The sequence below is a fragment of the Leiobunum rupestre genome, chromosome 1, assembly GCF_980474605.1.
Source record: "Leiobunum rupestre chromosome 1, qqLeiRupe1.1.hap1, whole genome shotgun sequence".
In the NCBI taxonomy this organism is placed as follows: domain Eukaryota; kingdom Metazoa; phylum Arthropoda; class Arachnida; order Opiliones; family Sclerosomatidae; genus Leiobunum; species Leiobunum rupestre.
In genome coordinates this window covers 9,039,198-9,063,404 of record NC_143384.1, presented here as the reverse complement: position 1 = coordinate 9,063,404, position 24,207 = coordinate 9,039,198, and the positions used below count along the sequence as shown (strand labels likewise).

Sequence of the window (24,207 nt, the reverse complement as noted above, 5' to 3'; positions counted from 1 at the left end):
GCGCTAGAGACACACCCCCCTCGTGACCCCGACGCGCGCGGATAGCGGATCGAGAGAGAGAACGCGCGCGAGCCTCTCTCTCTCTCTCGTACGCCGAGACGGCGACTCGCGGAGACCGGCGCCTCTCGACCCGCGGCTCGCCCGCATAAGAGCGAAGGTTTTTTTTAAGCGCGTATTTTATATCCGAATGGAACTGTTCGGCAATTCGATAAAACCCGAACTTTATCCATTACGGGTCTATACGCTTTTTCCAAGTCGACGCTAACGAGCGTATGATCCGGAAGTCGACGTATTTGTTTGGGGAGAGGCACGGCAAACGCCGCCGGTATTTCAGTTTCTTCGTCAGTCACTCCTAGCATAGTTTTTAAATTTTCGCCGTTAATGATATGCTGATTACCGACATTAATTCGAAATCCTTTAACTTTCGTAACGTTAAATTTTTCTCCCGTATCCGGATTTTTCACCCAAAACGAGTAATTTTTTGGCCCGCCATACGCGGCTTCGTAAATAAACGAATTTTTTCCATAAACGGATAACTCGCTGACCATATCGCCCAAATAATGGCCCGTAGTTATAAGGGGTTGTTTCGCCACGTACTGGAGGGCGTCAGTGTCCAAATATAGCGCGTTCTCTCCGACTATTTCAAGATATTTTAATAAAACTAATCTCGCTTGACAGGTTGTATAAGCGGCAATTACGCAATTTGTATGTTTTAGAGGGATTTCCGCCTCCTTGATGGGGGCTGATTTCACTAGAAGAGTCGTATCGTTGACTGTCAAAACCGATTTTACGTTGATTTCCGGATTTGATAGCAGTTCAAAGAACACTTTGGGTTCGCGAACGATTTCAGTTTTGGTCACAATGGATCGCTGACCGAGTTTTCTGAAAAAAAAAAAGTTTTAATATCTATCACGCTACTCAATATGATTTATAACCCCAATGGGGGGGTAATAAAATCCATACAGACCCCCACATGGAATTCAGCATTAATTTCGAGATGGCTCGAAGTCCTTCGTTTTTGGAGACTTTGGTAGGGTCCAATTTGACCCCTTCATGACGTTCGAAAGCCGCAATGTATTCGGTCCTGGCTTCGGGGGTCTGACAATCTGACGGCCAGCCGCTCGCCTCCACCTTGGTTTTTAGGAAACAGTCAACGTAATCTCGAAAAATCCCTCCGCTGTCCGTTGCAGGATCGTATTGCGTCACCGTGTATGACCACGCCTCAATTTTTTTTGTAATTTTGTATCCGCGATTTACCGCCCATCTTAATTCGTCGATTACCCAAACGCCTTTAAGCATTCTTTCGTCGTCAGAATGCTCGCAGTCACCCTGGTAACGTAAATCGGCGCACGTCCGGCATAGGGTAAACGTTAACTTCTTGTTAACGGTCCGATACGGAAGAATAGGATGGAATAAATTGGTTGGCGGGAGCACGTTACATAACAATAATCCCTCAAAATCGTCAATGGCTGGAATATCGCTACCGAGCAGAATTGTCGGATGACCAACGGGGACTTTGCCCCTATAAAAAGGAAAACACACTTAAATATTTGTTTTCGTTATATATATTTTTCGATATAATACCGTTTGTTTATAAAAGGGTACAGGCTGCAAATGTCCACGTAGAATATTTTATCGTCGGTCCCTTCAACGTTACAGTACGTTCGTAAGGCTGATACTCTGCCCCCGAAAAAAGCGGCTCGCGGGTCTAAACGTTCAGTTAAAGTTTCCGAAAAATTAGAATTTTTTAAAAATTCATTTATGGCTGGATTTTGTTGTTTTTCCAAAATCCAATCGCACCCCCATTGTTGAATGACGGTATAACCCATTTCTTTAAGTTTATTGGTTGTCCGCATCGTGTTGGAAAATCGTGTATTAAGGGTATCGCTCGCGTTAGCGTATAATGGCTGGTTCCTATTTACAGAGTCCCCGAAGCAAGTCCTACAACCGTGATACCTTTAATGAAAAAAAACCTGTTTATATTTTGTCTCTTCGAACTTTTTAAAATAATACTTACCAACAGCCCTGATATTGTAGACCGTTTTTCTCACCGATTAGACCATCAATTTTAATTTTTCCAGCACGCGGTTCTCGACCATTCAGCCTTGATACGATGGTAACATTCCGGACATGCGCTTCCCAAGCCAGCCATTCTAAAGCCTCGGTGGATTGAGGCTCGGATAACCGATACAAATTAGCCGGTATTATGCCAATCGTTTCTGGCTCCAAAAATATTTTCCTTAGCACGTAACTACACACTGACGCGATAGTCACACCCACGCTAAACGGATTAACTTCGCACAAGTCTTGAAATAGTTTCATAAACTTTAAACAACCTTTAGCTAATATGTGGGTATCTCTAGAACAATAGAGTTTTAACGTTTCGAGGTAATTAAATCCCGAACTCTTTTCGGATTCGAGAGCGTACCATTTGTTAAAACTTTCGCGGTCTTTCGCCGTGAAATATTGGGCCCCGTAAGCTTCCAAGGGGGGCAGCGAGTTCTCCGAGACGTTGTTTGTTTGTTCGGGCTTGTAAATGTCAAAATTATTATCAACTACGTTGAATAGAAAATGAGGGAAAAAATCTTTCGTATATTCGCGACCCAGCTCGAACGTATCCGCGAATTTCGACAGAGGAATGGGTATATAATTATACGAATCCGATAGAGTTAAATTGTGTAGTTTCAGTTGCAAGATGCGAGTTCCATTTATTATCGGATCGGGCTCAAACGAGTCGGCACTCTCCATTATAACTTGTAATAGGAGTTGCGTATCATAATTACTCGCATTATGTCCCAGCGCGGTCACTCTTCTTATCCGAGCTAGTGTTCTTAAATATTCGAAAAAGTTTCGCGCGGAATCTGAACCCAGAAATTGTCTTTGGCGAACGCCGCAAAATCTGCAGGCTACGTCGGGGGTATCAACGCACGATCCACAATAAGTTTCCGACACGCATAAAATGGGTTGATGAATATAACAGTTTTTCTTATCGGGGTGCCGTTTGGTTTGGACCGTTTCAAAATCGTAAAATATCCACATTTGCGTAGGCTGGCCGTTGGAATCGAAACGGGGTAAAGGGCGTCGCGGGTCTTTTATTACTTGGATGTAACATTGATGTCCCGAGGGGGAAAACTTACGACAAACTGTACAATACTGTTCGGTACAAGAATGCAGCTGGCCGTCGCGTTTAGTCAAATCGATTAGAATCGAACATTCCGTGCAATGAAATAAATTTTGACATAATGATAATTTATCGCCGGTTAATTTTATTTTATGATGAGCGTAGCAATCGACACCCGTAAACTTACGTAAACAGTCGGTACATTTTATTATATCTCCGGTACATTTTAGGGCCCTGCAGCACGCGAAACAATAGTCTGAACACGCGTGGGTGCTATCTCGTCTGTACCCCTCTAGACACTTTGAACAAAACTTTTCTTTCCCGAATAAGGGTGCCAGCTTTTTAACTAGATTGAAATGCGCCCCCTCGTTTAAAAGTACAATACGTTTTCTGTCCATACCTCCCCTTACTCTAGAATCGTACACCAAGGTCGGCCAGCTGTTTTTGATTTGATAGATTAAAATATCGTATTCTTTGAGGTACATTCTAAATTTTCTAATCGATTCGGGCGACGCGCATTCTTTGTTAGCTCGGACACCCGATTTGGAGCATAGGAGGATCGCCTCGGCTCGCTGAGCCACATTGTTTTCTTTGGAATGCGCCAAAGTTTCATAGACCGTTTTTAGTCTTTTGTTTTCGGGCTCGTTCTGATATTTACACAGCGCCACACCGACGCAAAGAGCTCTAGCGAGACAGATTGAGTCGCTGTTCGCAATACGGACAATTGATTGTCTATTCCTAGAAAACATGGCAAATGTCTCTAGTCGTTTCCGTTTCGCACGGCCACCGCCTTGGGGTAACCGGACAATGGAAAAAGTTAAATTAACGGGTGCCAGGAAAAACGCTTCTTTCTCATCTGAATATATAGATTCGGATACCTCGTCGAGAAGGGCCTCGATATCAATTTGGTCACGCCTCCTAAATGAAATGGTAATATCGGGATGCGCCGCACCCAGCGCCGAACTACGGATTACTAGTTGTACCATGTCAGCGGGACTTACATCGCGTAATACCCGTTCAGTGACCCTGGCAAGCCCTTCCGCTATATTATTAGATATTTCAGCTTCCAATTCAATTCCCGTCATATTGAAGTTCGGGAACTGTTTTTCATTCTGACCCAAAATTACGCAATTCGGGTCCTCAAATTCAATATACCCTACAATGGGGAAATTTCCCTCCTCCTCCCCGTAACCGCTTTGGTTAAGTAGTTCGTTGAAATATTCGTCCACCATTTCGGCGGATTCACGGGGTTCAGCATCATCGTCCGTGACAATTTCAGGGGTGTCTATAAAAAATAAATATATTTTTAATTTCTTATATATTTTTGATACGCGGTACGAGAGAAAAAAAACTTACTCTTCAGGTAGTCCAACACAGGTTCGTCATATTCGGCACCCAACATGGCATCCCACTCGAGTTCGAGTAATTCTTTTTCCCGCTTATTATATCTAGCTTCAATAATTTCGCCTAACCGAGGCGGTAATGCTTGATTAAATAATCGGAGTTCGGCTACCGTTTGGCACGCTTCTGGAACGTGGGGGATAGCTTGAACAGTTTCAAAAATTTCAATAACCGTCAAAATTAATTTAAAACTCAGACGGCTAAAGATTGCGGGTAACGTATTTGGTGCAAACCCCGGCTCTAAATTTAAAAATAAACATATTCCGTAATAAAATTGCAGTAGTTGCGGTACGGACCAGGGTCTATTTACCTCCAAATCGTCTAGAAACCAGCATAAGCTTTCGCTATCCATTTTTTCTAGGCGCTAAGAAAACGACTTCCAACTTGAGAATTCCGCTGATTAGTGAAGTTTCTTTGACCGATCGGGCTCTATTTATACGTATCTTTTGAGGCTGTATAAAAATAATATCACGTCGTTAAGTCGAAACTCTATTATATAAAACTCGATTGTTTTCTAAAAGATGGGCCCCACTGTTTTTTTAAGCCTATTAAATTTAAGGATGGATCAATGGCTACTTTAATGATAGCCCCATAAATATGGTGGCTGTTCATCCTTTTATCGCTGACAAAAGTTGTTTTTCAAAAGAGCCGCCCGAAAACTCTTTTGACTATTTTGTCAAAGCTGGATGAATATACGAAAAACACAGTATAAAAATAATATCACGTCGTTAATTCGAAACTCTATTATATAAAACTCGATTGTTTTCTAAAAGAGGGGCCCAATGTTTTTTAAGCCCATATTTTTAAGGATGGATAGTGATCAATGGCTACTTTAATGATAGCCACCCGTAAATTTGGTGGCGGTTCATCCTTTTATCGCTGACAAATGTTGTTTTTCAAAAGAGCCGCCGAAAACTCTTTTGACTATTTTGATAAAGCTGGGTGAATATACGAAAAAAAACTTTTTGACGGTGCCCTTCTTGTTCTCCGAGCGGGCCCAATTTTTTTTACGAGCCGCTGTTTTATTAGACACCAAACCCTTAGTGTGGAATCCTTTGGGCCCACGCCGCTCGAGTCTTAATAGAACAATGTGGGCCCCTACGGTCTTTTTCTTTGAAGGGAAAATGGTTTAGGGGCTCTTTTTTGTGTCAACCCTAACCCTTTTTACGATGCAAATTAAGTTTGACCCACGCGCGACTCCTGAATTTAACATGACGCGTCAAATCGGGTATTGTTAAAATAGTGTGCTTTTTTTACGCACCGACATGTTTATAAAAAGCGATTGTTTTCACAGCTGTTTTTAAACGTAGAAGGATGGTCATGGTGAAAGAGGTATATGCTCAAACACTTTTTAAAAAAGACGTTTCAAAGTGTTAGATATTTTTTGGTGACAAACGTTTTGTCGAAAAATGGTTATAAATTAATGTTGTTGCGCGTAGACTTTTATGGACCCCCATAAACTATGTGGAATAGATCCTCTTAATTATTGTATATATTTTTTTCATTTCTCGTTTGTATTTTTCATTTGTAAATAATTCCTTTCTATATATTAGTTATTTGTCAATATTTCTTTTTGTATATTTTAGTCATTTGTTTATTTTAGTTATTTGTTTATTTTAATACTTTGTATGTCATTTGGTTTTTTATAAAATATATAACGTTTAAATCCCTTTTTTGGTTTATTGATAAATTTAGTTTAACGATAACTTCCGGTATGGAAGGTTCTATCCCCGCCTCTCCCGTTAGTCGGCTTATCGCGAACAATCCTAAAAACGCATTACTAATCGCGTTGATTTTACTTTTAATGGGACTTGTAGAATTTCTATCTCTTTGGTTTACCAATATGGCCGTCGCTATACACATAACACCGCAAAATTTGACTAATCGCGTGAGTCATTGATTCAACCCATTACATCATCCTGATTACGTCATCAAATTATTATCGCTATATATAAGACATTCACCCCCGTCATCCATCGTCAGTACACTACAAACCGTTTCTCGAGCATCATGTCTAAACGAAGCTGTGTAGATAACGTTCCTGGGCCCACTAAAATGTCTAAATTTGATCCGACTCAGCGGAAAGTTAACCCTCGGTATTCACTTTCATCCGAGCTTTTCGTTACTACGGGTTTTACGTCTGAGCTCGATATATCTGTAGCTCTATGCAATAAAATCACACACCAGGCCTTTGAAATGTCTTCGCGCGCCTGGGATGATTTATACGGCCACTGGGAACAAATAAATGATCCACAAAGGCTGCCCTTTCGATCACCGTTCCCGTTATCAGACGCGCTAGTGACCGCCGCCATGTCTGACCAAAAAGAATTAACCTTGCAAAGTACGATATCCGAAGCGTCGGTCGTAATCAAAGCGCCGGAAACTCGAGAATTGGACAGACTCAAATATTTCATTAATTCGCACATTCAACTCCTTAAAGTGAACCAAAAACTCTTTGAATTAATGGGTTACGTTATAACCGATAATTATCGTAAAATTTACGAAATATTGTATAAAGAACCATGTGCACCCAACAATTTATTTCTATCGGATGAACATGAAAGGTATGATACCGTTGTCCGCTATGCGTCCAATTACGTAACAGCATTTAAAATTATTGACGATTTTAAAGAAACAGTGGCCAACCAAAATATATTTTGTGTATTTAACTTTTACAATTTGTTTACTATGGTATCTACACACCATAAATATATTAAAACTAAATTGTTTTATCTTTAAGCGTTTTCATCCGCTTAATGTACTGTAACTTTGAATATCTAAATAAAACCTTATAATTTGTATACACTCTGCTCTTTTTTTCCAAAACACTTTTACCGATGACCGCCCGCTATTTTACGGTACGCTTAGGGGCCCGAAAGTGTTTGTCGGCGAAAACCCTTTGAAAGACAGGGGGGTGACATTCACTATGACGGGTAGGCTGTTTGCATAACATCGTGTCACCGCCATAGGGGCAGATAACATATTGACCTATAATGGGTTAGCACCTGGGTTTTATGGGTTATAACATCGTAAATCAACCTCGTAAATCAGCTAACCTTTTGACCTAAAATGGGTTACCACGCCAGCTATTAACTATGACGGGCCGGCTGTTTGCATCGTGTCCACACCGCCATAGATAACCTATTGACCTAACATCGTAAATCAGCTAACCTTTTGATCGAACCTTTTGACCCCGCCGAATATTGCCGCAAAATGGGGGCCCCTACAGGGGTCCGTTTCACCCTTATTTAACGGCTGTTTGCATCGTGTCCATAGGGGCAGATAACCTATTGACCCACAATGGGGGGTTAGGTTTTATGAGGGTAACATCGTAAATCAGCTAACCTTTTAACCCCGCCGAAAATGTACGCAAAATGGGGGCCCCTACAGGGGCCCGTTTCACCCCCGTTTCCCCCGCCCGCAGGTGCCCCCCTTATCGGCATACGCACTCCCTTATCTCTGACCGTTATTTAAATTACGGACTCTGATCTTAATCTAATCTCTTATCAATATACGGAGAGTAAATATCGTGCGACTGTTCACCTCAATCCCCTGTAGCGCAACTGGCTAGCGCGCGGTACTTATACAGCAGTACAGCCGAGAAATGCCGAGGTTGTAAATTCGAGCCTCACCTGGGGAAGAGTAATTTTACGATTTTGTAACCTTTTCTTCTTGTCGTGCAAAATACAGTTATCTACTTGATACAATCCCCTGTGGCGCAATTGGTTAGCGCGCGGTACTTTTACAGCAGTACAGCCGAGAAATGCCGAGGTTGTGAGTTCGAGCCTCACCTGGGGAAAAGTACCTTTTCAATTTTGTAACCTTTTCTTCTTGTCGTGCAAAAAAAAGTTATCTACTGGATACAATCCCCTGTGGCGCAATTGGTTAGCGCGCGGTACTTATACAGCAGTACAGCCGAGAAATGCCGAGGTTGTGAGTTCGAGCCTCACCTGGGGAAAAGTACCTTTTCGATTTTGTAACCTTTTCTTCTTGTCGTGCAAAAAAAAGTTATCTACTGGACACAATCCCCTGTGGCGCAATTGGTTAGCGCGCGGTACTTATACAGCAGTACAGCCGAGAAATGCCGAGGTTGTGAGTTCGAGCCTCACCTGGGGAAAAGTACCTTTTCGATTTTGTAACCTTTTCTTCTTGTCGTGCAAAAAAAGTTATTTACTTGATAAAATCCCCTGTGGCGCAAGTGGTTAGCGCGCGGTACTTATACAGCAGTACCGTCGAGAAATGCCGAGGTTGTGAGTTCGAGCCTCACCTGGGGAAGAGTAATTTTTCGATTTTGTTACCTTTTCTTCTTGTGGTGCAAAATACAGTTATCTAAATGATACAATCCCCTGTGGAGCAATTGGTTAGCGCGCGGTACTTATACAGCAGTACAGCCGAGAAATGCCGAGGTTGTGAGTTCGAGCCTCACCTGGGGAAGAGTAATTTTTCGATTTTGTTACCTTTTCTTCTTGTCGTGCAAAATACAGTTATCTACTTGATACAATCCCCTGTGGCGCAATTGGTTAGCGCGCGGTACTTATGCAGCAGTAAAGTCGAGAAATGCCGAGGTTATGAGTTCGAGCCTCACCTGGGGAAAAGTGGCTTTTCGATTTTGTAACCTTTTCTTCTTGTCGTGCAAAATACTGTTATCTATTTGATACACTCCCCTGTGGCGCAATTGGTAAGCGCGCGGTACTTATACAGCAGTACAGTCGAGAAATGCCGAGGTTGTGAGTTCGAGCCTCATCTGGGGAAGAGTAAATTTTCGATTTTGTAACCTTTTCTTCTTGTCGTGCAAAATACAGTTACCTACTTGATACACTCCCCTGTGGCGCAATTGGTAAGCGCGCGGTACTTATACAGCAGTACAGCCGAGAAATGCCGAGGTTGTGAGTTCGAGCCTCACCTGGGGAAAAGAACCTTTTCGATTTTGTAACCTTTTCTTCTTGTCGTGCAAAATACAGTTATCTACTGGATACAATCCCCTGTGGCGCAATTGGTTAGCGCGCGGTACTTATACAGCAGTACAGCCGAGATATGCCGAGGTTGTGAGTTCGAGCCTCACCTGGGGAAAAGTGCCTTTTCGATTTTGTAACCTTTTCTTCTTGTCGTGCAAAATACAGTTATCTGCTTGATACAATCTGCTGTAGCGCAACTGGCTAGCGCGCGGTACTTATACAGTAGTACAGCCGGGAAATGCCGAGGTTGTGAGTTCGAGCCTCACCTGGGAGAGAGTAATTTTTCGATCTTCTAAACTTTTCTTATTGTGGAACAAAATGCCGTTATCTACTTGATACAATCCCCTGTGGCGCAATTGGTTAGAGCGCGATGTTTATACAGCAGTACAGCCGAGAAATGCCGATTTTGTGAGTTCGAGCCTTACCTGGGGAAAAGTGGCTTTTCGATTTTGTAACCTTTTCTTCTTGTCGTGCAAAATACAGTTATCCACTTGATACAATCCCCTGTGGCGCAATTGGTTAGCGCGCGGTACTTATACAGCAATACCGTCGAGAAATGCCGAGGTTGTGAGTTCGAGCCTCACCTGGGGAAGAGTTAATTTTTCGATTTTGTAACCTTTTCTTCTTGTCGTGCAAAATACAGTTATCTACTTGATACACTCCCCTGTGGCGCAATTGGTTAGCGCGCGGTACTTATACAGCAGTACAACCGAGAAATGCCGAGGTTGTGAGTTCGAGCCTCACCTGGGGAAAAGTACCTTTTCGATTTTGTAACCTTTTCTTCTTGTCGTGCAAAATACAGTTATCTACTGGATACAATCCCCTGTGGCGCAATTGGTTAGCGCGCGGTACTTATACAGCAGTACAGCCGAGAAATGCCGAGGTTGTGAGTTCGAGCCTCACCTGGGGAAGAGTGGCTTTTCGATTTTGTAACCTTTTCTTCTTGTCGTGCAAAATACAGTTATCTACTGGATACAATCCCCAGTGGCGCAATTGGTTAGCGCGCGGTACTTATACAGCAGTACCGTCGAGAAATGCCGAGGTTGTGAGATCGAGCCTCACCTGGGAAAAGTACCTTTTCGATTTTGTAACCTTTTCTTCTTGTCGTGCAAAATACAGTTATCTACTTGATACAATCCCCTGTGGCGCAATTGGTTAGCGCGCGGTACTTTTACAGCAGTACAGCCGAGAAATGCCGAGGTTGTGAGTTCGAGCCTCACCTGGGGAAAAGTACCTTTTCAATTTTGTAACCTTTTCTTCTTGTCGTGCAAAAAAAAGTTATCTACTGGATACAATCCCCTGTGGCGCAATTGGTTAGCGCGCGGTACTTATACAGCAGTACAGCCGAGAAATGCCGAGGTTGTGAGTTCGAGCCTCACCTGGGGAAAAGTACCTTTTCGATTTTGTAACCTTTTCTTCTTGTCGTGCAAAAAAAAGTTATCTACTGGACACAATCCCCTGTGGCGCAATTGGTTAGCGCGCGGTACTTATACAGCAGTACAGCCGAGAAATGCCGAGGTTGTGAGTTCGAGCCTCACCTGGGGAAAAGTACCTTTTCGATTTTGTAACCTTTTCTTCTTGTCGTGCAAAAAAAGTTATTTACTTGATAAAATCCCCTGTGGCGCAAGTGGTTAGCGCGCGGTACTTATACAGCAGTACCGTCGAGAAATGCCGAGGTTGTGAGTTCGAGCCTCACCTGGGGAAGAGTAATTTTTCGATTTTGTTACCTTTTCTTCTTGTGGTGCAAAATACAGTTATCTAAATGATACAATCCCCTGTGGAGCAATTGGTTAGCGCGCGGTACTTATACAGCAGTACAGCCGAGAAATGCCGAGGTTGTGAGTTCGAGCCTCACCTGGGGAAGAGTAATTTTTCGATTTTGTTACCTTTTCTTCTTGTCGTGCAAAATACAGTTATCTACTTGATACAATCCCCTGTGGCGCAATTGGTTAGCGCGCGGTACCTTTACAGCAGTACTGCCGAGAAATGCCGAGGTTGTGAGTTCGAGCCTCACCTGGGGAAGAGTAATTTTTCGATTTTGTTACCTTTTCTTCTTGTCGTGCAAAATACAGTTATCTACTTGATACAATCCCCTGTGGCGCAATTGGTTAGCGCGCGGTACTTATACAGCAGTAAAGTCGAGAAATGCCGAGGTTATGAGTTCGAGCCTCACCTGGGGAAAAGTGGCTTTTCGATTTTGTAACCTTTTCTTCTTGTCGTGCAAAATACAGTTATCTAGTTGATACAATCTCCTGGGGCGCAATTGGTTAGCGCGCGATGCTCATACAGCCGTACAGCCGAGAAATGCCGAGGTTGTGAGTTCGACCCTCACCTGGGGAAGAGTAATTTTTCGATTTTGTAACCTTTTGTTCTTGTCGTGCAAAATACAGTTATCTATTTGATACAATCCCCTGTGGCGCAATTGGTTAGCGCGCGGTACTTATACAGCAGTACAGCCGAGATATGCCGAGGTTGTGAGTTCGAGCCTCACCTGGGGAAGAGTAATTTTTCGATTTTGTAACCTTTTCTTCTTGTCGTGCAAAATAAAGTTATCTAGTTGATACAATCCCCTGGGGCGCAATTGGTAAGCGCGCGGTTCTTATACAGCAGTACAGCCGAGAAAGCCGAGTTTGTGAGTTCGAGCCTCACCTGGGGAAAAGTGGCTTTTCGATTTTGTAACCTTTTCTTCTTGTCGTGCAAAATACAGTTATCTAGTTGATACAATCTCCTGGGGCGCAATTGGTTAGCGCGCGGTACTTATACAGCAGTACAGCCGAGAAATGCAGAGGTAGTGAGTTCGAGCCTCACTTGGGGAAAAGTACCTTTTCGATTTTGTAACCTTTTCTTCTTGTCGTGCAAAAAAAAGTTATCTACTTGATACAATCCCCTGTGGCGCAATTGGTTAGCGCGCGGTTCTTATACAGCAGTACAGCCGAGAAAGCCGAGTTTGTGAGTTCGAGCCTCACCTGGGGAAGAGTACCTTTTCGATTTTGTAACCCTTTCTTCTTGTCGTGCAAAATACAGTTATCCAATCGATACAATCCCCTGTGGCGCAATTGGTTAGCGCGCGGTACTTATACAGCAGTACAGCCGAGAAATGCAGAGGTAGTGAGTTCGAGCCTCACTTGGGGAAAAGTACCTTTTCGATTTTGTAACCTTTTCTTCTTGTCGTGCAAAAAAAAGTTATCTACTTGATACAATCCCCTGTGGCGCAATTGGTTAGCGCGCGGTTCTTATACAGCAGTACAGCCGAGAAAGCCGAGTTTGTGAGTTCGAGCCTCACCTGGGGAAAAAGGCTTTTCGATTTTGTAACCTTTTCTTCTTGTCGTGCAAAATACAGTTATCTAGTTGATACAATCTCCTGGGGCGCAACTGGTTAGCGCGCGATGCTCATACAGCTGTACAGCCGAGAAATGCCGAGGTTGTGAGTTCGACCCTCACCTGGGGAAGAGTAATTTTTCGATTTTGTAACCTTTTGTTCTTGTCGTGCAAAATACAGTTATCTATTTGATACAATCCCCTGTGGCGCAATTGGTTAGCGCGCGGTACTTATACAGCAGTACAGCCGAGATATGCCGAGGTTGTGAGTTCGAGCCTCGCCTGGGAAGAGTAATTTTTCGATTTTGTAAACTTTTCTTCTTGTCGTGTAAAATTCAGTTATCTACTAGATACAATCCCCTGTGGCGCAATTGGTTAGCGCGCGGTACTTATACAGCAGTACAGCCGAGAAATGCAGAGGTTGTGAGTTCGAGCCTCACCTGGGGAAGAGTAATTTTTCGATTTTGTAACCTTTTGTTCTTGTCGTGCAAAATATAGTTATCTAGTTGATACAATCCCCTGGGGCGCAATTGGTTAGCGCGCGATGCTCATACAGATGTACAGCCGAGAAATGCCGAGAATGAGAGTGCGAGCCTCACCTGGGGAAGAGTAGCTTTTCGATTTTGTAACCCTTTCTTCTTGTCGTGCAAAATACAGTTATCCCAGCGATACAATCCCCTGTGGCGCAATTGGTTAGCGCGCGGTACTTATACAGCAGTACAGCCGAGAAATGCAGAGGTAGTGAGTTCGAGCCTCACTTGGGGAAAAGTACCTTTTCGATTTTGTAACCTTTTCTTCTTGTCGTGCAAAAAAAGGTTATCTACTTGATACAATCCCCTGTGGCGCAATTGGTTAGCGCGCGGTTCTTATACAGCAGTACAGCCGAGAAAGCCGAGTTTGTGAGTTCGAGCCTCACCTGGGGAAAAGTACCTTTTCGATTTTGTAACCTTTTCTTCTTGTCGTGCAAAAAAAGTTATTTACTTGATAAAATCCCCTGTGGCGCAAGTGGTTAGCGCGCGGTACTTATACAGCAGTACCGTCGAGAAATGCCGAGGTTGTGAGTTCGAGCCTCACCTGGGGAAGAGTAATTTTTCGATTTTGTTACCTTTTCTTCTTGTGGTGCAAAATACAGTTATCTAAATGATACAATCCCCTGTGGAGCAATTGGTTAGCGCGCGGTACTTATACAGCAGTACAGCCGAGAAATGCCGAGGTTGTGAGTTCGAGCCTCACCTGGGGAAGAGTAATTTTTCGATTTTGTTACCTTTTCTTCTTGTCGTGCAAAATACAGTTATCTACTTGATACAATCCCCTGTGGCGCAATTGGTTAGCGCGCGGTACCTTTACAGCAGTACTGCCGAGAAATGCCGAGGTTGTGAGTTCGAGCCTCACCTGGGGAAGAGTAATTTTTCGATTTTGTTACCTTTTCTTCTTGTCGTGCAAAATACAGTTATCTACTTGATACAATCCCCTGTGGCGCAATTGGTTAGCGCGCGGTACTTATACAGCAGTAAAGTCGAGAAATGCCGAGGTTATGAGTTCGAGCCTCACCTGGGGAAAAGTGGCTTTTCGATTTTGTAACCTTTTCTTCTTGTCGTGCAAAATACAGTTATCTAGTTGATACAATCTCCTGGGGCGCAATTGGTTAGCGCGCGATGCTCATACAGCAGTACAGCCGAGAAATGCCGAGGTTGTGAGTTCGACCCTCACCTGGGGAAGAGTAATTTTTCGATTTTGTAACCTTTTGTTCTTGTCGTGCAAAATACTGTTATCTATTTGATACAATCCCCTGTGGCGCAATTGGTTAGCGCGCGGTACTTATACAGCAGTACAGTCGAGAAATGCCGAGGTTGTGAGTTCGAGCCTCACCTGGGGAAGAGTAATTTTTCGATTTTGTAACCTTTTCTTCTTGTCGTGCAAAATAAAGTTATCTAGTTGATACAATCCCCTGGGGCGCAATTGGTTAGCGCGCGGTTCTTATACAGCAGTACAGCCGAGAAAGCCGAGTTTGTGAGTTCGAGCCTCACCTGGGGAAAAGTGGCTTTTCGATTTTGTAACCTTTTCTTCTTGTCGTGCAAAATACAGTTATGTAGTTGATACAATCTCCTGGGGCGCAATTGGTTAGCGCGCGGTACTTATACAGCAGTACAGCCGAGAAATGCAGAGGTAGTGAGTTCGAGCCTCACTTGGGGAAAAGTACCTTTTCGATTTTGTAACCTTTTCTTCTTGTCGTGCAAAAAAAAGTTATCTACTTGATACAATCCCCTGTGGCGCAATTGGTTAGCGCGCGGTTCTTATACAGCAGTACAGCCGAGAAAGCCGAGTTTGTGAGTTCGAGCCTCACCTGGGGAAGAGTACCTTTTCGATTTTGTAACCCTTTCTTCTTGTCGTGCAAAATACAGTTATCCAATCGATACAATCCCCTGTGGCGCAATTGGTTAGCGCGCGGTACTTATACAGCAGTACAGCCGAGATATGCCGAGGTTGTGAGTTCGAGCCTCGCCTGGGGAAGAGTAATTTTTCGATTTTGTAACCTTTTGTTCTTGTCGTGCAAAATACAGTTATCTATTTGATACAATCTCCTGGGGCGCAACTGGTTAGCGCGCGATGCTCATACAGCTGTACAGCCGAGAAATGCCGAGGTTGTGAGTTCGACCCTCACCTGGGGAAGAGTAATTTTTCGATTTTGTAACCTTTTGTTCTTGTCGTGCAAAATACAGTTATCTATTTGATACAATCCCCTGTGGCGCAATTGGTTAGCGCGCGGTACTTATACAGCAGTACAGCCGAGATATGCCGAGGTTGTGAGTTCGAGCCTCGCCTGGGAAGAGTAATTTTTCGATTTTGTAAACTTTTCTTCTTGTCGTGTAAAATTCAGTTATCTACTAGATACAATCCCCTGTGGCGCAATTGGTTAGCGCGCGGTACTTATACAGCAGTACAGCCGAGAAATGCAGAGGTTGTGAGTTCGAGCCTCACCTGGGGAAGAGTAATTTTTCGATTTTGTAACCTTTTGTTCTTGTCGTGCAAAATATAGTTATCTAGTTGATACAATCCCCTGGGGCGCAATTGGTTAGCGCGCGATGCTCATACAGATGTACAGCCGAGAAATGCCGAGAATGAGAGTGCGAGCCTCACCTGGGGAAGAGTAGCTTTTCGATTTTGTAACCCTTTCTTCTTGTCGTGCAAAATACAGTTATCCCAGCGATACTATCCCCTGTGGCGCAATTGGTTAGCGCGCGGTTCTTATACAGCAGTACAGCCGAGAAAGCCGAGTTTGTGAGTTCGAGCCTCACCTGGGGAAAAGTACCTTTTCGATTTTGTAACCTTTTCTTCTTGTCGTGCAAAATACAGTTACCTACTTGATACAATCCCCTGTGGCGCAATTGGTTAACGCGCGGTACTTATACAGCAGTGCAGCCGAGAAAACCGATTTTGTGAGTTCGAGCCTCACCTGGGGAAAAGTGGCTTTTCGATTTTGTAACCTTTTCTTCTTGTCGTGCAAAATACAGTTACCTACTTGATACAATCACCTGTCACGCAATTAGTTAGCGCGCGGTACTTATACAGCAGTACAGCCGAGAAATGCCGAGGTTGTGAGTTCGAGCCTCACCTGGGGAAGAATAATTTTTCGATTTTGTAAACTTTTCTTCTTGTCGTGCAAAATACAGTTATCTACTTGATACAATCCCCTGTGGCGCAATTGGTTAGCGGCGGTACTTATACAGCAGTACAGCCGAGAAATGCCGAGCTTGTGAGTTCGAGCCTCACCTGGGGAAAAGTACCTTTTCGATTTTGTAAACTTTTCTTCTTGTCGTGCAAAATAAAGTTATCTACTTGATACAATCCCCTGTGGCGCAATTGGTTAGCGCGCGGTTCTTATACAGCAGTGCAGCCGAGAAAACCGAGTTTGTGAGTTCGAGCCTCACCTGGGGAAAAGTACCTTTTCGATTTTGTAAACTTTTCTTCTTGTCGTGCAAAATACAGTTATCTATTTGATACAATCCCCTGTGGCGCAATTGGTTAGCGCGCGGTACTTATACAGCAGTACAGCCGAGATATGCCGAGGTTCTGAGTTCGAGCCTCGCCTGGGAAGAGTAATTTTTCGATTTTGTAAACTTTTCTTCTTGTCGTGCAAAATACAGTAATCTACTCGATACAATCCCCTGTGGCGCAATTGGTTAGCGGCGGTACTTATACAACAGTACAGCCGAGAAATGCCGAGGTTGTGAGTTCGAGCCTCACCTGGGGAAGAGTAATTTTTCGATTTTGTAAACTTTTCTTCTTGTCGTGCAAAATACAGTTATCTACTTGATACAATGCCCTGTGGCGCAATTGGTTAGCGCGCGGTACTTATACAGCAGTACAGCCGAGAAATGCCGAGGTTGTGAGTTCGAGCCTCACCTGGGGAAGAGTATCTTTTCGATTTTGTAACCTTTTCTTCTTGTCGTGCAAAATACAGTTATCCAATTGATACAATCCCCTGTGGCGCAATTGGTTAGCGCGCGGTTCTTATACAGCAGTACAGCCGAGAAAGCCGAGGTTGTGAGTTCGAGCCTCACCTGGGGAAGAGTACCTTTTCGATTTTGTAACCTTTTGTTCTTGTCGTGCAAAATACAGTTATCTACATGATACAATCCCCTGTGGCGCAATTGGTTAGCGGCGGTACTAATACAGCAGTACAGCCGAGAAATGCCGAGGTTGTTAGTTCGAGCCTCATCTGGGGAAGAGTGATTTTTCGATTTTGTAAACTTTTCTTCTTGTCGTGCAAAATACAGTTATCTACATGATACAATCCCCTGTGGCGCAATTGGTTAGCGCGCGGTACTTATACAGCAGTACCGTCGAGAGATGCCGAGGTTGTGAGTTCGAGCCTCACCTGGGGAAAAGTACCTTTTCGATTTTGTAACCTTTTCTTCTTGTCGTGCAAAAAAAAGTTATCTACTTGATACAATCCCCTGTGGCGCAATTGGTTAGCGCGCGGTTCTTATGCAGCAGTACAGCCGAGAAAGCCGAGGTTGTGAGTTCGAGCCTCACCTGGGGAAGAGTACCTTTTCGATTTTGTAACGTTTTCTTCTTGTCGTGGAAAATACAGTTATCCAATCGATACAATCTCCTGTGGCGCAATTGGTTAGCGCGCGATACTCATACAGCAGTACAGCCGAGAAATGCCGAGGTTGTGAGTTCGACCCTCACCTGGGGAAGAGGAATTTTTCGATTTTGTAACCTTTTGTTCTTGCAGTGCAAAATACAGTTATCTACTTGATACAATCCCCTGTGGCGCAATTGGTTAGCGCGCGGTACTTATACAGCAGTAAAGCCGAGAAATGCCGAGGTTGTGAGTTCGAGCCTCGCCTGGGAAGATTAATTTTTCGATTTTGTAAATTTTTCTTCTTGTCGTGCAAAATACAGTTATCTACTTGATACAATCCCCTGTGGCGCAATTGGTTAGCGCGCGGTTCTTATACAGCAGTACAGCCGAGAAAGCCGAGGTTGTGAGTTCGAGCCTCACCTGGGGAAGAGTACCTTTTCGATTTTGTAACCTTTTCTTCTTGTCGTGCAAAATACAGTTATCCAATCGATACAATCCCCTGTGGCGCAATTGGTTAGCGCGCGGTACTTAAACAGCAGTACAGCCGAGAAATGCCGAGGTTGTGAGTTCGAGCCTCACATGGGGAAAAGTACCTTTTCGATTTTGTAACCTTTTCTTCTTGTCGTGCAAAAAAAGTTATCTACTTGATACAATCCCCTGTGGCGCAATTGGTTAGCGGGCGGTTCTTATACAGCAGTGCAGCCGAGAAAACCGAGTTTGTGAGTTCGAGCCTCACCTGGGGAAAAGTGGCTTTTCGATTTTGTAACCTTTTCTTCTTGTCGTGCAAAATACAGTTACCTACTTGCTACAATCCCCTGTGGCGCAATTGGTTAGCGCGCGGTACTTATACAGCAGTACAGCCGAGAAATGCCGAGTTTGTGAGTTCGAGCCTCACCTGGAAAAGAGTAATTTTTCGATTTTGTAAACTTTTCTTCTTGTCGTGCAAAATACAGTTATCTACTTGATACAATCCCCTGTGGCGCAATTGGTTAGCGGCGGTACTTATACAGCAGTACAGCCGAGAAATGCCGAGGTTGTGAGTTCGAGCCTCACCTGGGGAAGAGTAATTTTTCGATTTTGTAACCTTTTCTTCTTGTCGTGCAAAAAAAGTTATCTACTTGATACAATCCCCTGTGGCGCAATTGGTTAGCGCGCGGTTCTTATACAGCAGTACAGCCGAGAAAGCCGAGGTTGTGAGTTCGAGCCTCACCTGGGGAAGAGTATCTTTTCGATTTTGTAACCTTTTCTTCTTGTCGTGCAAAATACAGTTATCCAATCGATACAATCCCCTGTGGCGCAATTGGTTAGCGCGCGGTACTTAAACAGCAGTACAGCCGAGAAATGCCGAGGTTGTGAGTTCGAGCCTCACATGTGGAAAAGTACCTTTTCGATATTGTAAACTTTTCTTCTTGTCGTGCAAAAAAAAGTTATCTACTTGATACAATCCCCTGTGGCGCAATTGGTTAGCGGGCGGTTCTTATACAGCAGTGCAGCCGAGAAAACCGAGTTTATGAGTTCGAGCCTCACCTGGGGAAAAGTGGCTTTTCGATTTTGTAACCTTTTCTTCTTGTCGTGCAAAATACAGTTACCTACTTGCTACAATCCCCTGTGGCGCAATTGGTTAGCGCGCGGTACTTATACAGCAGTGCAGCCGAGAAATGCCGAGGTTGTGAGTTCGAGCCTCACCTGGGGAAGAGTAATTTTTCGATTTTGTAAACTTTTCTTCTTGTCGTGCAAAATACAGTTATCTACTTGATACAATACCCTGTGGCGCAATTGGTTAGCGGCGGTACTTATACAGCAGTACAACCGAGAAATGCCGAGGTTGTGAGTTCGAGCCTCACCTGGGGAAGAGTAATTTTTCGATTTTGTAAACTTTTCTTCTTGTCGTGCAAAATACAGTTATCTACTTGATACAATCCCCTGTGGCGCAATTGGTTAGCGCGCGGTACTTATACAGCAGTACAGCCGAGAAATGCCGAGGTTGTGAGTTCGAGCCTCACCTGGGGAAAAGTGGCTTTTCGATTTTGTAACCTTTTCTTCTTGTCGTGCAAAATACAGTTATCTAATTGATACAATCCCCTGTGGCGAAATTGGTTAGCGCGCGGTACTTATACAGCAGTACAGCCGAGAAATGCCGAGGTTGTGAGTTCGAGCCTCACCTGGGGAAAAGTACCTTTTCGATTTTGTAACCTTTTCTTCTTGTCGTGCAAAAAAAAGTTATCTACTTGATACAATCCCCTGTGGCGCAATCGGTTAGCGCGCGGTTCTTATACAGCAGTACAGCCGAGAAAGCCGAGGTTGTGAGTTCGAGCCTCACCTGGGGAAGAGTACCTTTTCGATTTTGTAACATTTTCTTCTTGTCGTGCAAAATACAGTTATCCAATCGATACAATCCCCTGTGGCGCAATTGGTTAGCGCGCGATGCTCATACAGCAGTACAGCCGAGAAATGCCGAGTTTGTGAGTTCGACCCTCACCTGCGAAGAGTAATTTTTCGATTTTGTAACCTTTTGTTCTTGTCGTGCAAAATACAGTTATCTATTTGATACAATATCCTGTGGCGCAATTGGTTAGCGCGCGGTACTTATACAGCAGTACAGCCGAGAAATGCCGAGGTTGTGAGTTCGAGCCTAACCTGGGAAGAGTAATTTTTCGATTTTGTAAATTTTTCTTCTTGTCGTGCAAAATACAGTTATCTACTTGATACAATCCCCTGTGGCGCAATTGGTTAGCGCGCGGTTCTTATACAGCAGTACAGCCGAGAAAGCCGAGGTTGTGAGTTTGAGCCTCACCTGGGGAAGAGTACCTTTTCGATTTTGTAACCTTTTCTTCTTGTCGTGCAAAATACAGTTATCCAATCGATACAATCCCCTGTGGCGCAATTGGTTAGCGCGCGGTACTTAAACAGCAGTACAGCCGAGAAATGCCGAGGTTGTGAGTTCGAGCCTCACCTGGGGAAAAGTACCTTTTCGAATTTGTAACCTTTTCTTCTTGTCGTGCAAAAAAAAGTTATCTACTTGATACAATCCCCTGTGGCGCAATTGATTAGCGCGCGGTTCTTATACAGCAGTACAGCCGAGAAAGCCGAGTTTGTGAGTTCGAGCCTCACCTTGGGAAAAGTACCTTTTCGCTTTTGTTACCTTTTCTTCTAGTCGTGCAAAATACAGTAACCTACTTGATACAATCCCCGGTGGCGCAATTGGTTAGCGCGCGTTACTTATACAGCAGTGCAGCCGAGAAAACCGAGTTTGTGAGTTCGAGCCTCACCTGGGGAAGAGTAATTTTTCGATATTGTAAACTTTTCTTCTTGTCGTGCAAAATACAGTTATCTACTTGATACAATCCCCTGTGGCGCAATTGGTTAGCGGCGGTACTTATACAGCAGTACAGCCGGAAATGTCGAGGTTGTGAGTTCGAGCATCACCTGGGGAAGAGTAATTTTTCGATTTTGTAAACTTTTCTTCTTGTCGTGCAAAATACAGTTATCTACTTGATACAATCCCCTGTGGCGCAATTGGTTAGCGCGCGGTACTTATGCAGCAGTATAGCCGAGAAAACCGAGTTTGTGAGTTCGAGCCTCACCTGGGGAAAAGTACCTTTTCGATTTTGTAACCTTTTGTTCTTGTCGTGCAAAATACAGTTATCTACTTGATACAATCCCCTGTGGCGCAATTGGTTAGCGCGCGGTACTTATACAGCGGTACAGCCGAGAAATGCCGAGGTTGTGAGTTCGAGCCTCACCTGGGAAGAGTAATTTTTCGATTTTGTAAACTTTTCTTCTTGTCGTGCAAAATACAGTTATCTACTTGATACACTCCCCTTTGGCGCAATTGGTTAGCGCGCGGTACTTATACAGCAGTACAGCCGTGAAATGCCGAGGTTGTGAGTTCGAGCTTCACCTTGGGGAGAATACCGTTTCGATTTTGTAACCTTTTCTTCTTGTCGTGATAAAGACAGTTATCAATTTGATACGGTCCCCTGTGGCGCTATTGGCTAGCGCGCGGTACTTATACAGCAGTACAGATGAGACAACCGAGTTTGTGAGTTCGAGCCTCACCTGGGGAAAAGTACCTTTTCGATTTTGTAACCTTTCCTTCTTGTCGTGCAAAATACAGTTACCTACTTGATACAATCCCCTGTGGCGCAATTGGTTAGCGCGCGGTACTTATACAGCAGTACAGCCGAGAAATGCTGAGGTTGTGAGTTCGAGCCTCACCTGGGGAAAAGTAATTTTTCGATTTTGTAACCTTATCTTATTGTGGAACAAAATACAGTTATCTATTAGATACAAACCCCTGTAGCGCAATTGGCTAGCGCGCGGTACTTAAACAGCAGTTCAGCCGAGATAACCGAGTTTGTGAGTTCGAGCCTCACCTGGGGAAAAGTACCTTTTCGATTTTGTAACCTTTTCTTATTGTGAAACAAAATACAGATCTATTTGATACAATCCCCTGTAGCGCAATTTGCTAGCGCGCGGTACTTATACAGCAGTACAGCCGAGGAATGCTGAGGTTAGGAGTTCGAGCCTCACCTGGGGAAGAGTACCTTTTCGATTTTGTAACCTTTTCTTCTTGTCGTGCAAAATACAGTTATCTTCTCGATTCAATCCCCTGTGGCGCAATTGGTTAGCGCGCGGTACTTATACAGCAGTACAGCCGAGAAATGCCGAGGTTGTGAGTTAGAGTCACCTGGGGAAAAGTACCTTTTCGATTTTGTAACCTTTTCTTCTTGTCGTGCAAAAAAAAGTTATCTACTTGATACAATCCCCTGTGGCGCAATTGGTTAGCGCGCGGTACTTATACAGCAGAACAGCCGAGAAATGCCGAGGTTGTGAGTTCGAGCCTCACCTGGGGAAGAGTACCTTTTCGATTTTGTAACCTTTTCTTCATGTCGTGCAAAATACAGTTATCCAATCGATACAATCCCCTGTGGCGCAATTGGTTAGCGTGCGGTACTTATAGAGCAGTACAGCCTAGAAATGCCGAGGTTGTGTTTTCGAGACTCACCTGGGGAAGAGTGCCTTTTCGATTTTGTAACCTTTTCTTCTTGTCGTGCAAAATACAGTTATCTACTTGATACAATCCCCTGTGGCGCAATTGGTTAGCGCGCGGTACTTATACAGCAGTATAGCCGAGAAAACCGAGTTTGTGAGTTCGAGCCTCACCTGGGGAAAAGTACCTTTTCGATTTTGTAACCTTTTGTTCTTGTCGTGCAAAATACAGTTATCTACTTAATACAATTCCCGGTAGCACAATTGGCTAGCGCGCGGTACTTATACAGCAGTACAGCTGTGAAATGCCGAGGTTGTGAGTTCGAGCCTCACCTTGGGGAGAATACCGTTTCGATTTTGTAAACTTTTCTTCTTGTCGTGATAAATACAGTTATCAATTTGATACGGTCCCCTGTTGCGCAATTGGTTAGCGCGCAGTACTTCTACAGCAGTACAGCCGAGAAATTCCGAGGTTGTAAGTTCGAGCCTCACCTGGGGAAGAGTAATTTTTCGATTTTGTAACCTTTCGTTCTTGTCGTGCAAAATACAGTTATCTATTTGATACAATCCCCTGTGGCGCAATTGGTTAGCGCGCGGTTCTTATACAGCAGCACAGCCGAGAAAACCGAGTTTGTGAGTTCGAGCCTCACCTGGGGAAAAGAACCTTTTCGATTTTGTAACCTTTTCTTCTTGTCGTGCAAAATACAGTTACCTACTTGATACAATCCCCTGTGGCGCAATTGGTTAGCGCGCGGTACTTATACAGCAGTGCAGCCGAGAAAACCGAGTTTGTGAGTTCGAGCCTCACCTGGGGAAAGGTACCTTTTCGATTTTGTAACCTTTTCTTCTTGTCGTGCAAAATACAGTTACCTACTTGATACAATCCCCTGTGGCGCAATTGGCTAGCGCGCGGTACTTATACAGCAGTACAGCCGAGAAATGCCGAGTTTGTGAGTTCGAGCCTCACCTGGGGAAAAGTACCTTTTCGATTTTGTGACCTTTTCTTCTTGTCGTACAAAATACAGTTATCCTATCGATACAATCCCCTGTGGCGCAATTGGTTAGCGCGCGGTACTTATACAGCAGTACAGCCGAGAAAACCGAGTTTGTGAGTTCTAGAGTCACCTGGGGATAAGTACCTTTTCGATTTTGTAACCTTTTCTTCTTGTCGTGCAAAATACAGTTACCTCCTTGATAAAATCCCCTGTGGTGCAATTGGCTAGCGCGCGGTACTTATACAGCAGTACAGCCGAGAAAACCGAGTTTGTGAGTTCGAGCCTCACCTGGGGAAAATAACCTTTTCGATTTTGTAACCTTTTCTTATTGTG

At 44.0% G+C, this 24,207-nt stretch overlaps 38 non-coding genes across 38 annotated transcripts; all 38 read left to right on the top strand.

The window, feature by feature from the left end:
- Positions 1-8,388: 8,388 nt before the first annotated feature.
- TRNAI-UAU (transfer RNA isoleucine (anticodon UAU)) lies at positions 8,389-8,480 on the top strand. The gene is given in 2 exon segments: positions 8,389-8,426; positions 8,445-8,480. It is a non-coding gene; the product is annotated as a tRNA-Ile (tRNA).
- A 67-nt stretch (positions 8,481-8,547) lies between these two features.
- TRNAI-UAU (transfer RNA isoleucine (anticodon UAU)) lies at positions 8,548-8,639 on the top strand. The gene is given in 2 exon segments: positions 8,548-8,585; positions 8,604-8,639. It is a non-coding gene; the product is annotated as a tRNA-Ile (tRNA).
- A 66-nt stretch (positions 8,640-8,705) lies between these two features.
- On the top strand, positions 8,706-8,797 carry TRNAI-UAU (transfer RNA isoleucine (anticodon UAU)). Its single transcript is given in 2 exon segments — positions 8,706-8,743; positions 8,762-8,797. It is a non-coding gene; the product is annotated as a tRNA-Ile (tRNA).
- A 226-nt stretch (positions 8,798-9,023) lies between these two features.
- On the top strand, positions 9,024-9,115 carry TRNAI-UAU (transfer RNA isoleucine (anticodon UAU)). Its single transcript is given in 2 exon segments — positions 9,024-9,061; positions 9,080-9,115. It is a non-coding gene; the product is annotated as a tRNA-Ile (tRNA).
- A 67-nt stretch (positions 9,116-9,182) lies between these two features.
- On the top strand, positions 9,183-9,274 carry TRNAI-UAU (transfer RNA isoleucine (anticodon UAU)). The gene is given in 2 exon segments: positions 9,183-9,220; positions 9,239-9,274. It is a non-coding gene; the product is annotated as a tRNA-Ile (tRNA).
- A 67-nt stretch (positions 9,275-9,341) lies between these two features.
- Positions 9,342-9,433, top strand: TRNAI-UAU (transfer RNA isoleucine (anticodon UAU)). Its single transcript is given in 2 exon segments — positions 9,342-9,379; positions 9,398-9,433. It is a non-coding gene; the product is annotated as a tRNA-Ile (tRNA).
- A 67-nt stretch (positions 9,434-9,500) lies between these two features.
- On the top strand, positions 9,501-9,592 carry TRNAI-UAU (transfer RNA isoleucine (anticodon UAU)). The gene is given in 2 exon segments: positions 9,501-9,538; positions 9,557-9,592. It is a non-coding gene; the product is annotated as a tRNA-Ile (tRNA).
- A 385-nt stretch (positions 9,593-9,977) lies between these two features.
- Positions 9,978-10,069, top strand: TRNAI-UAU (transfer RNA isoleucine (anticodon UAU)). The gene is given in 2 exon segments: positions 9,978-10,015; positions 10,034-10,069. It is a non-coding gene; the product is annotated as a tRNA-Ile (tRNA).
- A 68-nt stretch (positions 10,070-10,137) lies between these two features.
- TRNAI-UAU (transfer RNA isoleucine (anticodon UAU)) lies at positions 10,138-10,229 on the top strand. Its single transcript is given in 2 exon segments — positions 10,138-10,175; positions 10,194-10,229. It is a non-coding gene; the product is annotated as a tRNA-Ile (tRNA).
- A 67-nt stretch (positions 10,230-10,296) lies between these two features.
- On the top strand, positions 10,297-10,388 carry TRNAI-UAU (transfer RNA isoleucine (anticodon UAU)). Its single transcript is given in 2 exon segments — positions 10,297-10,334; positions 10,353-10,388. It is a non-coding gene; the product is annotated as a tRNA-Ile (tRNA).
- Positions 10,389-10,455: 67 nt separating this feature from the next.
- Positions 10,456-10,547, top strand: TRNAI-UAU (transfer RNA isoleucine (anticodon UAU)). The gene is given in 2 exon segments: positions 10,456-10,493; positions 10,512-10,547. It is a non-coding gene; the product is annotated as a tRNA-Ile (tRNA).
- A 225-nt stretch (positions 10,548-10,772) lies between these two features.
- Positions 10,773-10,864, top strand: TRNAI-UAU (transfer RNA isoleucine (anticodon UAU)). Its single transcript is given in 2 exon segments — positions 10,773-10,810; positions 10,829-10,864. It is a non-coding gene; the product is annotated as a tRNA-Ile (tRNA).
- A 67-nt stretch (positions 10,865-10,931) lies between these two features.
- TRNAI-UAU (transfer RNA isoleucine (anticodon UAU)) lies at positions 10,932-11,023 on the top strand. The gene is given in 2 exon segments: positions 10,932-10,969; positions 10,988-11,023. It is a non-coding gene; the product is annotated as a tRNA-Ile (tRNA).
- A 66-nt stretch (positions 11,024-11,089) lies between these two features.
- TRNAI-UAU (transfer RNA isoleucine (anticodon UAU)) lies at positions 11,090-11,181 on the top strand. The gene is given in 2 exon segments: positions 11,090-11,127; positions 11,146-11,181. It is a non-coding gene; the product is annotated as a tRNA-Ile (tRNA).
- A 385-nt stretch (positions 11,182-11,566) lies between these two features.
- Positions 11,567-11,658, top strand: TRNAI-UAU (transfer RNA isoleucine (anticodon UAU)). Its single transcript is given in 2 exon segments — positions 11,567-11,604; positions 11,623-11,658. It is a non-coding gene; the product is annotated as a tRNA-Ile (tRNA).
- Positions 11,659-11,884: 226 nt separating this feature from the next.
- On the top strand, positions 11,885-11,976 carry TRNAI-UAU (transfer RNA isoleucine (anticodon UAU)). Its single transcript is given in 2 exon segments — positions 11,885-11,922; positions 11,941-11,976. It is a non-coding gene; the product is annotated as a tRNA-Ile (tRNA).
- Positions 11,977-12,993: 1,017 nt separating this feature from the next.
- On the top strand, positions 12,994-13,085 carry TRNAI-UAU (transfer RNA isoleucine (anticodon UAU)). Its single transcript is given in 2 exon segments — positions 12,994-13,031; positions 13,050-13,085. It is a non-coding gene; the product is annotated as a tRNA-Ile (tRNA).
- Positions 13,086-13,151: 66 nt separating this feature from the next.
- Positions 13,152-13,243, top strand: TRNAI-UAU (transfer RNA isoleucine (anticodon UAU)). Its single transcript is given in 2 exon segments — positions 13,152-13,189; positions 13,208-13,243. It is a non-coding gene; the product is annotated as a tRNA-Ile (tRNA).
- Positions 13,244-13,785: 542 nt separating this feature from the next.
- Positions 13,786-13,877, top strand: TRNAI-UAU (transfer RNA isoleucine (anticodon UAU)). The gene is given in 2 exon segments: positions 13,786-13,823; positions 13,842-13,877. It is a non-coding gene; the product is annotated as a tRNA-Ile (tRNA).
- A 385-nt stretch (positions 13,878-14,262) lies between these two features.
- Positions 14,263-14,354, top strand: TRNAI-UAU (transfer RNA isoleucine (anticodon UAU)). The gene is given in 2 exon segments: positions 14,263-14,300; positions 14,319-14,354. It is a non-coding gene; the product is annotated as a tRNA-Ile (tRNA).
- Positions 14,355-14,580: 226 nt separating this feature from the next.
- Positions 14,581-14,672, top strand: TRNAI-UAU (transfer RNA isoleucine (anticodon UAU)). The gene is given in 2 exon segments: positions 14,581-14,618; positions 14,637-14,672. It is a non-coding gene; the product is annotated as a tRNA-Ile (tRNA).
- Positions 14,673-15,214: 542 nt separating this feature from the next.
- Positions 15,215-15,306, top strand: TRNAI-UAU (transfer RNA isoleucine (anticodon UAU)). The gene is given in 2 exon segments: positions 15,215-15,252; positions 15,271-15,306. It is a non-coding gene; the product is annotated as a tRNA-Ile (tRNA).
- A 226-nt stretch (positions 15,307-15,532) lies between these two features.
- On the top strand, positions 15,533-15,624 carry TRNAI-UAU (transfer RNA isoleucine (anticodon UAU)). Its single transcript is given in 2 exon segments — positions 15,533-15,570; positions 15,589-15,624. It is a non-coding gene; the product is annotated as a tRNA-Ile (tRNA).
- A 66-nt stretch (positions 15,625-15,690) lies between these two features.
- Positions 15,691-15,782, top strand: TRNAI-UAU (transfer RNA isoleucine (anticodon UAU)). The gene is given in 2 exon segments: positions 15,691-15,728; positions 15,747-15,782. It is a non-coding gene; the product is annotated as a tRNA-Ile (tRNA).
- A 1,333-nt stretch (positions 15,783-17,115) lies between these two features.
- On the top strand, positions 17,116-17,207 carry TRNAI-UAU (transfer RNA isoleucine (anticodon UAU)). Its single transcript is given in 2 exon segments — positions 17,116-17,153; positions 17,172-17,207. It is a non-coding gene; the product is annotated as a tRNA-Ile (tRNA).
- Positions 17,208-17,274: 67 nt separating this feature from the next.
- TRNAI-UAU (transfer RNA isoleucine (anticodon UAU)) lies at positions 17,275-17,365 on the top strand. The gene is given in 2 exon segments: positions 17,275-17,312; positions 17,330-17,365. It is a non-coding gene; the product is annotated as a tRNA-Ile (tRNA).
- Positions 17,366-17,590: 225 nt separating this feature from the next.
- TRNAI-UAU (transfer RNA isoleucine (anticodon UAU)) lies at positions 17,591-17,682 on the top strand. The gene is given in 2 exon segments: positions 17,591-17,628; positions 17,647-17,682. It is a non-coding gene; the product is annotated as a tRNA-Ile (tRNA).
- A 67-nt stretch (positions 17,683-17,749) lies between these two features.
- TRNAI-UAU (transfer RNA isoleucine (anticodon UAU)) lies at positions 17,750-17,840 on the top strand. Its single transcript is given in 2 exon segments — positions 17,750-17,787; positions 17,805-17,840. It is a non-coding gene; the product is annotated as a tRNA-Ile (tRNA).
- Positions 17,841-18,066: 226 nt separating this feature from the next.
- Positions 18,067-18,158, top strand: TRNAI-UAU (transfer RNA isoleucine (anticodon UAU)). Its single transcript is given in 2 exon segments — positions 18,067-18,104; positions 18,123-18,158. It is a non-coding gene; the product is annotated as a tRNA-Ile (tRNA).
- A 66-nt stretch (positions 18,159-18,224) lies between these two features.
- On the top strand, positions 18,225-18,315 carry TRNAI-UAU (transfer RNA isoleucine (anticodon UAU)). The gene is given in 2 exon segments: positions 18,225-18,262; positions 18,280-18,315. It is a non-coding gene; the product is annotated as a tRNA-Ile (tRNA).
- Positions 18,316-19,014: 699 nt separating this feature from the next.
- Positions 19,015-19,105, top strand: TRNAI-UAU (transfer RNA isoleucine (anticodon UAU)). Its single transcript is given in 2 exon segments — positions 19,015-19,052; positions 19,070-19,105. It is a non-coding gene; the product is annotated as a tRNA-Ile (tRNA).
- Positions 19,106-19,489: 384 nt separating this feature from the next.
- On the top strand, positions 19,490-19,581 carry TRNAI-UAU (transfer RNA isoleucine (anticodon UAU)). Its single transcript is given in 2 exon segments — positions 19,490-19,527; positions 19,546-19,581. It is a non-coding gene; the product is annotated as a tRNA-Ile (tRNA).
- Positions 19,582-19,806: 225 nt separating this feature from the next.
- Positions 19,807-19,898, top strand: TRNAI-UAU (transfer RNA isoleucine (anticodon UAU)). Its single transcript is given in 2 exon segments — positions 19,807-19,844; positions 19,863-19,898. It is a non-coding gene; the product is annotated as a tRNA-Ile (tRNA).
- A 226-nt stretch (positions 19,899-20,124) lies between these two features.
- Positions 20,125-20,215, top strand: TRNAI-UAU (transfer RNA isoleucine (anticodon UAU)). Its single transcript is given in 2 exon segments — positions 20,125-20,162; positions 20,180-20,215. It is a non-coding gene; the product is annotated as a tRNA-Ile (tRNA).
- Positions 20,216-20,756: 541 nt separating this feature from the next.
- Positions 20,757-20,848, top strand: TRNAL-UAA (transfer RNA leucine (anticodon UAA)). The gene is given in 2 exon segments: positions 20,757-20,794; positions 20,813-20,848. It is a non-coding gene; the product is annotated as a tRNA-Leu (tRNA).
- A 698-nt stretch (positions 20,849-21,546) lies between these two features.
- TRNAI-UAU (transfer RNA isoleucine (anticodon UAU)) lies at positions 21,547-21,638 on the top strand. Its single transcript is given in 2 exon segments — positions 21,547-21,584; positions 21,603-21,638. It is a non-coding gene; the product is annotated as a tRNA-Ile (tRNA).
- A 383-nt stretch (positions 21,639-22,021) lies between these two features.
- On the top strand, positions 22,022-22,113 carry TRNAI-UAU (transfer RNA isoleucine (anticodon UAU)). Its single transcript is given in 2 exon segments — positions 22,022-22,059; positions 22,078-22,113. It is a non-coding gene; the product is annotated as a tRNA-Ile (tRNA).
- A 539-nt stretch (positions 22,114-22,652) lies between these two features.
- TRNAI-UAU (transfer RNA isoleucine (anticodon UAU)) lies at positions 22,653-22,744 on the top strand. Its single transcript is given in 2 exon segments — positions 22,653-22,690; positions 22,709-22,744. It is a non-coding gene; the product is annotated as a tRNA-Ile (tRNA).
- Positions 22,745-24,207: the final 1,463 nt, after the last annotated feature.